The sequence below is a fragment of the Acinonyx jubatus genome, chromosome B3 (assembly GCF_027475565.1).
Source record: "Acinonyx jubatus isolate Ajub_Pintada_27869175 chromosome B3, VMU_Ajub_asm_v1.0, whole genome shotgun sequence".
Lineage (NCBI taxonomy): Eukaryota > Metazoa > Chordata > Mammalia > Carnivora > Felidae > Acinonyx > Acinonyx jubatus.
Window position 1 is genome coordinate 22543664 of NC_069386.1, and position 8154 is coordinate 22551817.

At 41.4% G+C, this 8154-nt stretch overlaps 1 pseudogene; it reads left to right on the forward strand.

Annotated features, from left to right (window-relative positions):
* Positions 1-3286: 3286 nt before the first annotated feature.
* On the forward strand, positions 3287-3834 carry LOC106967813 (ATP synthase subunit gamma, mitochondrial-like; annotated as a pseudogene).
* Positions 3835-8154: the final 4320 nt, after the last annotated feature.

The window sequence follows — 8154 nt, forward strand, 5'->3', positions numbered from 1 at the left end:
ACTCTCAACAATAGCCAAATTATGGAAAGAGCCTAAATGTCCATCAACTGATGAATGGATAAAGAAATTGTGGTTTATATACACAATGGAGTACTACATGGCAATGAGAAAGAACGAAATATGGCCCTTTGTAGCAACGTGGATGGAACTGGAGAGTGTGATCCTAAGTGAAATAAGCCATACAGAGAAAGACAGATACCATATGTTTTCACTCATATGTGGATCCTGAGAAACTTAACAGAAACCCATGAAGGAGGGGAAGGAAAAAAAAAAAGAAAAGAGGTTAGAGTGGGAGAGAGTCAAAGCATAAGTGACTCTTAAAAACTGAGAACAAACTGAGGGTTGATGGGGGGTGGGAGGGAAGGGAGGGTGGGTGATGGGTATTGAGGAGGGCACCTTTTGGGATGAGCACTGGGTGTTGTATGGAAACCAATTTGACAATAAATTTCATATATTGAAAAAAAATAAAACCAAAATAAAAATAAAAATAAGAGAGTTGATTGAGCTTGCGAAGATGGCAGAGTAGGAGAACCCTGAGCACAACCCATCCCATATTTACAATTAGATATCATCCACATTCAAGTCAATAACCTTAGGAGTGATCCAAAGACTGGCAGAACTACACGAGTAAATACAGAGAAGAATCTGCATCTGAAACATTATGAAGGTAAGAAAGGTGTAAGAGTGCTGTGTGAAGGAGGGAAGGAGCTAGCTATGAGTGAAGAAGGCAGAGAAATGGACACTTGAATCATGGAGCTCACATGTGGAAGATCAATCCCTATAACATTTGGCTTTAAAAGCCAGAAGGGCTGGGAGGTGGGGAGTTAAGATGACAGAAAAGCAGGGAAATCCTAAGTTTGTCTCATCCCTTGAACACAGCTAGATAGTTATCAAATCATTCTGAACACCAAAGAACTCAATTAGAGGTTTGAGAGAACAAAAACTGCAAGTCTGCATGTAAAAAGGTGAGCATTTCCTGGGAAGTAGGAGGTGTGGAGAGTTGATTTATGGGAGAGAAATCTGCAGGTATGGTGGCATTGAGGAAGCCTGCTTACGGAGGCTACCACAAAGTATTATAAGCAGTGGAGCACAAAATCTGAACTTTTAGAAGTCAGCTACAGTAGGGGATGTATCTAGTTTAAAGGTGCTCAGGTGGAGAAGTGGGGAGGAATCCCAGGAGTGACAGCGTGGTCTGAGGATCCCCTGTATCACAAGAAAGACAGGTGGCCCCAATGTGCTATGCTGTTTCTAGGCATAGGAGTGGGTTACTGGTGCCCACAGGGGGGCCAGATTTCTGTTCTGTTTTTGACATAAACCGTGGACTATTGGGCAGTCCTATGACCACTTACTTCACATGGGCTGGCAAAAACGTGCTTAGACCCTCCCCCAAAGGAACAGAGTGGATCCACACCAGGCAATCCCTAAAATTTGGAGTTTTGAAACTCAGTAGTGTACCTGAGATAAATAAAAAAAAAAGCTTGGACACAGGCAAGGTGAATGCAGTGTTCTGATGAAAACTGGGGATACAAGAGGGGTGATTGATTTCTCTTCTGTGACCATTTCCTAGAGAGTGGCGGGGCGGGGCCACTCCCCAGAGCTGGAGGTGGGGGGCATCCATGTTCATCCTCCCCACTAGCACTGAAAAACTTCAGGAAACAAAACAGCGCCACCTAGTGGAGGCTGGAGCCGCTTACACTAAAACCCACACCCTGCACCCTGGAGGCACATTTCCACTGAAACAAATCAGCCTGAGAATCCATGCAGCAGGCCCTCCACCAGAAGACCAGCCAAGCAACTTGCCTACACCAAGAGGCTGAGTAATATTCCATTATATATATTAAAATAAATAAATGAACTTAAAAAAAAAAACAGATGAACATAGGGAAGGGGAAGGAAAAATAAATCAAGATAAAAAAAAAAAAAAAGAGGGAAGGGTGCCTGGATGGCTCTGTCAGTTAAGTGTCTGACTCTTGATTTCATCTCAGGTCATGATTTCATGGTTCCAGAGTTCAAGGCCCACATTTGGCTCTTCACTGACAGCACAGCGGAGCCTGCTAGGGATTCTCTATCTCCTTCTCTCTGCCCCTCCCCAATGAGCTTTCTCTCTGTCAAAAATATATAAATAAACTTAAAAAAAAAAACAGAGAGAGGGACAAGCCATAAGACATTCTTGAGTATAGAGAACAGACTGAGGGTTGATGAAAGGGAGATGGGTGGGGGGATAGGCTAAATGGGTGATGAGAATTAAAGATGGCACTTGGGATGAGAACAGGGTATTATATGTAAGTGATGAATCACTAAATTCTGTTCCTGAAACCAATGTTCCACTATATGGTAATTAACTTGTATCTAAATTGAAAGAAAGAAAGAAAGAAAGAAAGAAAGAAAGAAAGAAAGAAAGAAAAGAAAAGAATGAAAACTTAGGCTCATAACCTGCAAAAAACATTCTATCTGTAATCAAAAAACTTCCACGAAACAAAAACCCAGAGCCAAATCGCTTTACAGATTATTTCTACCAAATATTTAAAGAAAGTTAATGCCATTATTCTCAAAGTAATAAAAAAAAAAAAAAAAACATAAAAGAAAGGAAAACTTCCAAATTCATTCTATGAGTCCAGCATTGCCCTGATACCAAAAGCAGATAACAACACCACTAAAAAAGAGAACCACAGAGGCCTATCTGAATGAGCTTCATCATGTCTGGTACGACCATGTTCTCTCAGATGAGCATCACTGGGCTATTGGCCTGGGCTGTGTAGATGCAATGGATCCAAGTTCAAAATGGCAACTTTAAAATGTACTGCCTGTAGGGTTAAATTGTAGGGCTAACCTGTAGCCTTGAGAAAGAACAGCTTTGTTTTGACACGATAGGTTAAGAGATAACAGCCTTGTCCTATCAATCAAGGGGACAAAAGTTCAAGGAAAATCAACTGGATTAGAGTTTGATTGGATTGGGGCAAGGGCATGTTGAGAACTTTGAAAAAGTGGCGCCGGAGGCAGGGTCAAGGAGGTCAACTGGTTGTGGCTTAACGGCAGAAGGTCTGAACTGTTTCCACCCCCATCTGGGAACTATTTCTTTGTTCTGTTCCCAGGTGATGATAAGACGAGGTGGTTGGCTATAAAAACTCTGTACCCAGGCTGTTCGAGGCCGCACTCTTATTAAGAGTGTCTGTCCCGATCGGTCGGCCTTGCCTCTCATTGCAATAAACTTTTGCTGTGACTGTCACTGGTACCCGTAGCATTGTTTCAGGAGTTGTGTGGATGCAACATTGCCAGGTAATTAAAGTCAATCAAAAGCATCCAGAAAATTACCAAGTCTATGAAAATGGTTCCAGCAGCAACATATACCCAAGCAGATAGGGAGCTAAAACCAGCTCAAGTGTATTGAAGTAGGATCTTTGGCCCTCTATGAAAAAGCTGATACTTATTAAGGTGCCTGAAGACAAGAAGAAACACCTTCTTATTGATATGTCCTCAGATTGAGGGTTCTGTGGTAGTATTCATTCCTCAGTTCCTAAACAGATGAAAACTGAGGTGGCCACATTCACAGCAGCGGAGAAAGAAGTTACACTTGTTGGAATTTGTGGTAAAATCACCAATATACTTCATAGGACTCACTCTGACAAGTTTGTGGTGACCTTCAAAGAAGTGGGAAGAAAACTTCCTGTGATTGGAGATGCATCTGTCGTTGCCCTTGAATTACTAAATTCCAGATATGAATTTGGTGAAGACTATATCATATTAAATCTCTTTAGGTCTGTTATCTCCTACAAGATAGAAGAAAAGGTCATCTTGTCCCTTGATATCATTGCAAGTGCTGAGAGCACTTCTTGAGGAATGGCCTTAGATACTTCCCCTAGGTTCTTAGTTGCCCAAGAAGACATTTCTGTGGGAAGGAACAAGTGTCCCTTGTTCTTTAGAAGTGAAAATCAGTCTCTCATAAATGCTACCAGCCTGGTTCCCAGTAGATCAGGAAGAGAGAGTAGAACAAAGAAAGTATGGTTCCTAAGCAACTCTTCAACACAAGGGAAGAAAGAGTTGAAGACTCACCAATGAAGAGTGCTGCTCAACATACAGTTATCTGATCCCTTGTGGTCACAAAAAAAGATATTGCTGGGTGGACTGGGGAGACTCTCAGGCCCTGAGCTCTCCACCCAATCTGCCCCCTGGGACTTCACTGGAAGATTGTGGTCTCCTGGCAAGAAATAATTCAAGAATGGACCAGACAATGGTGAGAAGTGAGAAAGTTTATTAAAGTGAGGATACACTTAGAGATGTGAGAGCAGGCGAGCTTAAGGGAGAGCTGTTCCCGGGGTTTGGGTCTTCTATCTTGTATTACAGTTGTTAACTCAGGTAAAACAATTATTATTTGAGGGGAGGATTACTTTGAGAGCAAGGTTTCTTTCCTTTTCTCCATTACTTGGTCAGGGTTTCTGCCCTTCTTTGAATTGGCCTGGGTAGTTTCATCTGGCTTTTTTGTAGGATTGTTTGTGGAATGTGGCAAACACAGGTTGCTAACTTTCCTAATAACGGGCCTTGACTGACCTTTTGATGGCTTCAGGCGTCCTGTTAAAGCCTAATTAACTTCTTGCTTTAATGACAGGAAGGAAAATCCTGTAGAGCCATATATTTGTACCAGGGTTCACTCTCCCCTTACCTGGGTATTTATTGCCTGCCACTGAGCCCATCCTTCCATCACAGCGAGTCCTGCTAAGGCTCACAGAGAATGGAAAACATTAGATTTGGGTATCTCTTATTGGCAAATTTGGCATGGTCCAATGAGTTTATTACTTCTATGACCATAGTGACCCAAAGATCCTCTCTATTTTTTTTTTATTTTAAATCCAGTTAATTGCCAGTGTTTTATTAGTTTCAGGTGTACAGTATAGTGATTCAACACTTCCATAAATCACCCAGTCCTCAACATAAGTGTACTCCTTAATCTCCATCACCTATTTAACTCAACCTGCACCCCCTCCCCTCTGGTAACGATCAGTTTGTTCTCTATAATTAAGAGTCTGTCTCTTGGTTTCTCTCTCTCTCTCTCTCTCTCTCTAATACCCTTGTCTCATTTGTTTCTCTTTTTTTAAGTTTATTTCTTTACTTTGAGAGATGTAGAGAGAGGGCGAGCTGGGGAGGGGCAGAGAGAGGTGTGGCAGGGGAGAGAATCCCAAGCAGGATACACACTGTCAGTGCAGAGCCCAATGCTGGGCTCAATCCCATGAACTGTGAGATCATGACTTGAGACAAAATGAAGAGTCAGATGCTTAAATGACTGAGCCACCCAGATACCCCTCATTTCTTTGTTTCTTAAATTCTAGATATGAGTGAAATTGTATCTTATTTGTCTTTCTCTGATTGACTTATTTCATTTAGCATTATGCTCTCTAGTTCTATCCTTGTCATTGCAAGTGTCAAGATTTTATTATTTTTATGGATAACTAATATTCCAGTGTGTGTGTGTGTGTGTGTGTGTGTGTGTGTGCCACATCTTTGTTTTTTTTTTCAAGTTTTTAATTCCAGTTAACAGTGTAATATTAGTTTCAAGTGTACAATATAGTGATTCAACACTTCCATACACTTCCATATGTTCCATACAACAACAATATGTTGTTCCATACAACAAGTGCACTCTTTAATCTGCATCACCTATTTAAGCCATTACCCCACCAACCTCCCTTCTGGTAACCAGCCACTTATTCTCGATGGTTAAGAGTCTTAACTCTCTCTCTCTCCCTTTGCTCATTTCCTTTTTTTCTTAAATTTCGTGTATGAGTGAGATCATGTGGTATTTGTTGCTCCTCTGATTGATATATTTTGCTTGTCATAATACTCTCTAGCTCCATCCATGTTATTGAAAATAGTAAGATATAGATAGATAGATAAAGATATAGATATATAGATAGATATATCACATCTTCATTATCTATATTATATAGATGATAGATAGATAGATGTGATATATATGTGTGTGTAATGTATACATGTATATACATATATGTATACGTATACATATACATGTATATGCATATGTATATGTATATGTATATGTATATGTATACATATATGTATGTGTATATGTATATACTCTGTCCCAGGGGACAGATTGGGTGGAGAGGTCAGGGCCTGGGAGTCTCCCCAGTCCACCCAGCAATATCTTTTTTGTGACCACAAAAGGACCAGATAACCGTACATTGAGCAGCACTCTTCATTGGCGAGTCTTCAACTCTTGCCTCCCTTGTGCTGAGAGTTGCTTAGGAACCATATTTTCTTTGTTCTACTCTCTCTTCCTGATATACTGGGAACATTAGTAGTCTGTTAGTATTTATGGGACACTTATTTTCACTCCTAAAGAATAAGGGGCACCTGTTCCTTCCCACAGAAAGGTTTTCTTGAGCAACTAAGAACCTAGGGGAAGTATCTAAGGTCATTCCTCCAGAAGTGCATTAGTCCCATGGGGAACTCCCTCTCATGGTAATTAATTTCTGGTGACCCAGGCATGCACACACACTCTGAGTACTCCAGTACTCCAAGCCCCCCTGCTTATTTCAGACTTCCAGTAGGAGAAACTGAGACACATAAAAGAGTGATTCATGGCCATTCATATGAGTGATGCTTACAAACAGCACCCTGAGATCCATCACATTGATCCCTAGGTGACTCTTGATATTCCCAGTCTATCTCTATCTCTGCAAAAATCTCTCTTAGTTATGGGACACTCTGACCACCCAGATGCTGGCCCTGGGTCTAGCTTCAGCCATTTCCTCTCATACCTTTCTGAACTATCCTTTGTTGAAGGTGGGGCACTAGGACCTGTGAGATGTTTTGCCACCTATAACAAAGGTCTTGCAAGAGGGCCAAGTCAGACTGTTGTATCTGTGTAAGATAATGTAAAACAGGTTATAAACTGTTTTACTCCCTGGAAAAGGACCCCACTTATTGAGATTTATCCCTGTGGGTCTGTCTTAGTTGGCACTTAATTAAGTGTAATGCAACCCAAATAATTCAGGGATAAAGAGAGAATTGGAAGATAGAGGTTAATTTCACCAGAAGTGACTGCAAAGTGGGAGAGATCAACAGATACCTATAGACAAGTAAGAAATATTTAAACAATCAAAAAGACCCCTGCCTTTTGGTGGCAGTTGTTTGCCACCAATTGTTGAACACCTGATCAGAACAAGGAGAATGGGAACTTCAGAGATCTTAGAGTCATGAAGATGCCCATTCCTGAGGGATTTACCCCAGCATGTCAGGGATAATTGTTTAGCATCATCTATACTGAGGTCTTCAGGAAGCCTTCTTCTCTCAGGGCCAGAAGGTGTTAAGATAAAGCACAGATTTTGGGATTCCAGGACTGGCAGGACCATCACACAGCATGCTAACCACAGCTGTGATTACAGGGTGATGTGTGGACAGCAGGTTAAGGACAGCCATGGTCCACTCATCATTGGAACTCTCTGAAAGAGATCCCACCTGAGATCCTACCAAGTTCATGATAGAGAGATAACTCTCTTTGGAAGAATAGAACTCAAGTCTTCTATTAATGGGAGCCCTTATTCACTTGCTCCTTTTCTCATTACAGGAGTCAACTCTCTCCCTGAAGACAATGGGAATTTCCACCTCTATCCCCAAAGACTCCCGGGATACATTTTGACATACTAAGATCAGCTCTGATTAAAAATCCTAACATGGAAAATTCTTATCTTCTTTTGTAACACTGTTTGGCTTCAGTATAAGCTAGGGAATGAGGAAATCTGTCTGGAAAATGGTAGTCTTAACTATGACACTATATTGCAACGTGATCTTTTCTGTAAGCAACCAGAAAAATGGGTAGAAATCACTTATGACCAGGCCTTTATGGTCCTCAGGGATGACCCTAACAAGTATAAAACATGCACAGTGAGGAGGGGTCATTTAGAAATTGGTCCCAAGAAAGGAATTCTCACAATTGCTCCCCACAAGGAACAACCCAAGACCAAGAGTGACACCCCAGATCCATCAGCTCCATCAGAAGCAACTACTCACATCAACCACATCAACCAATCTATTCTCCTTTACCAGATTCATGCCAAGAGAAAGACCTCTTCTGCCCCCTACATGGAATTGTGGGTGGACCTCAGGGGACCACAAGAGTATATGTTCCCTTTTCAATGT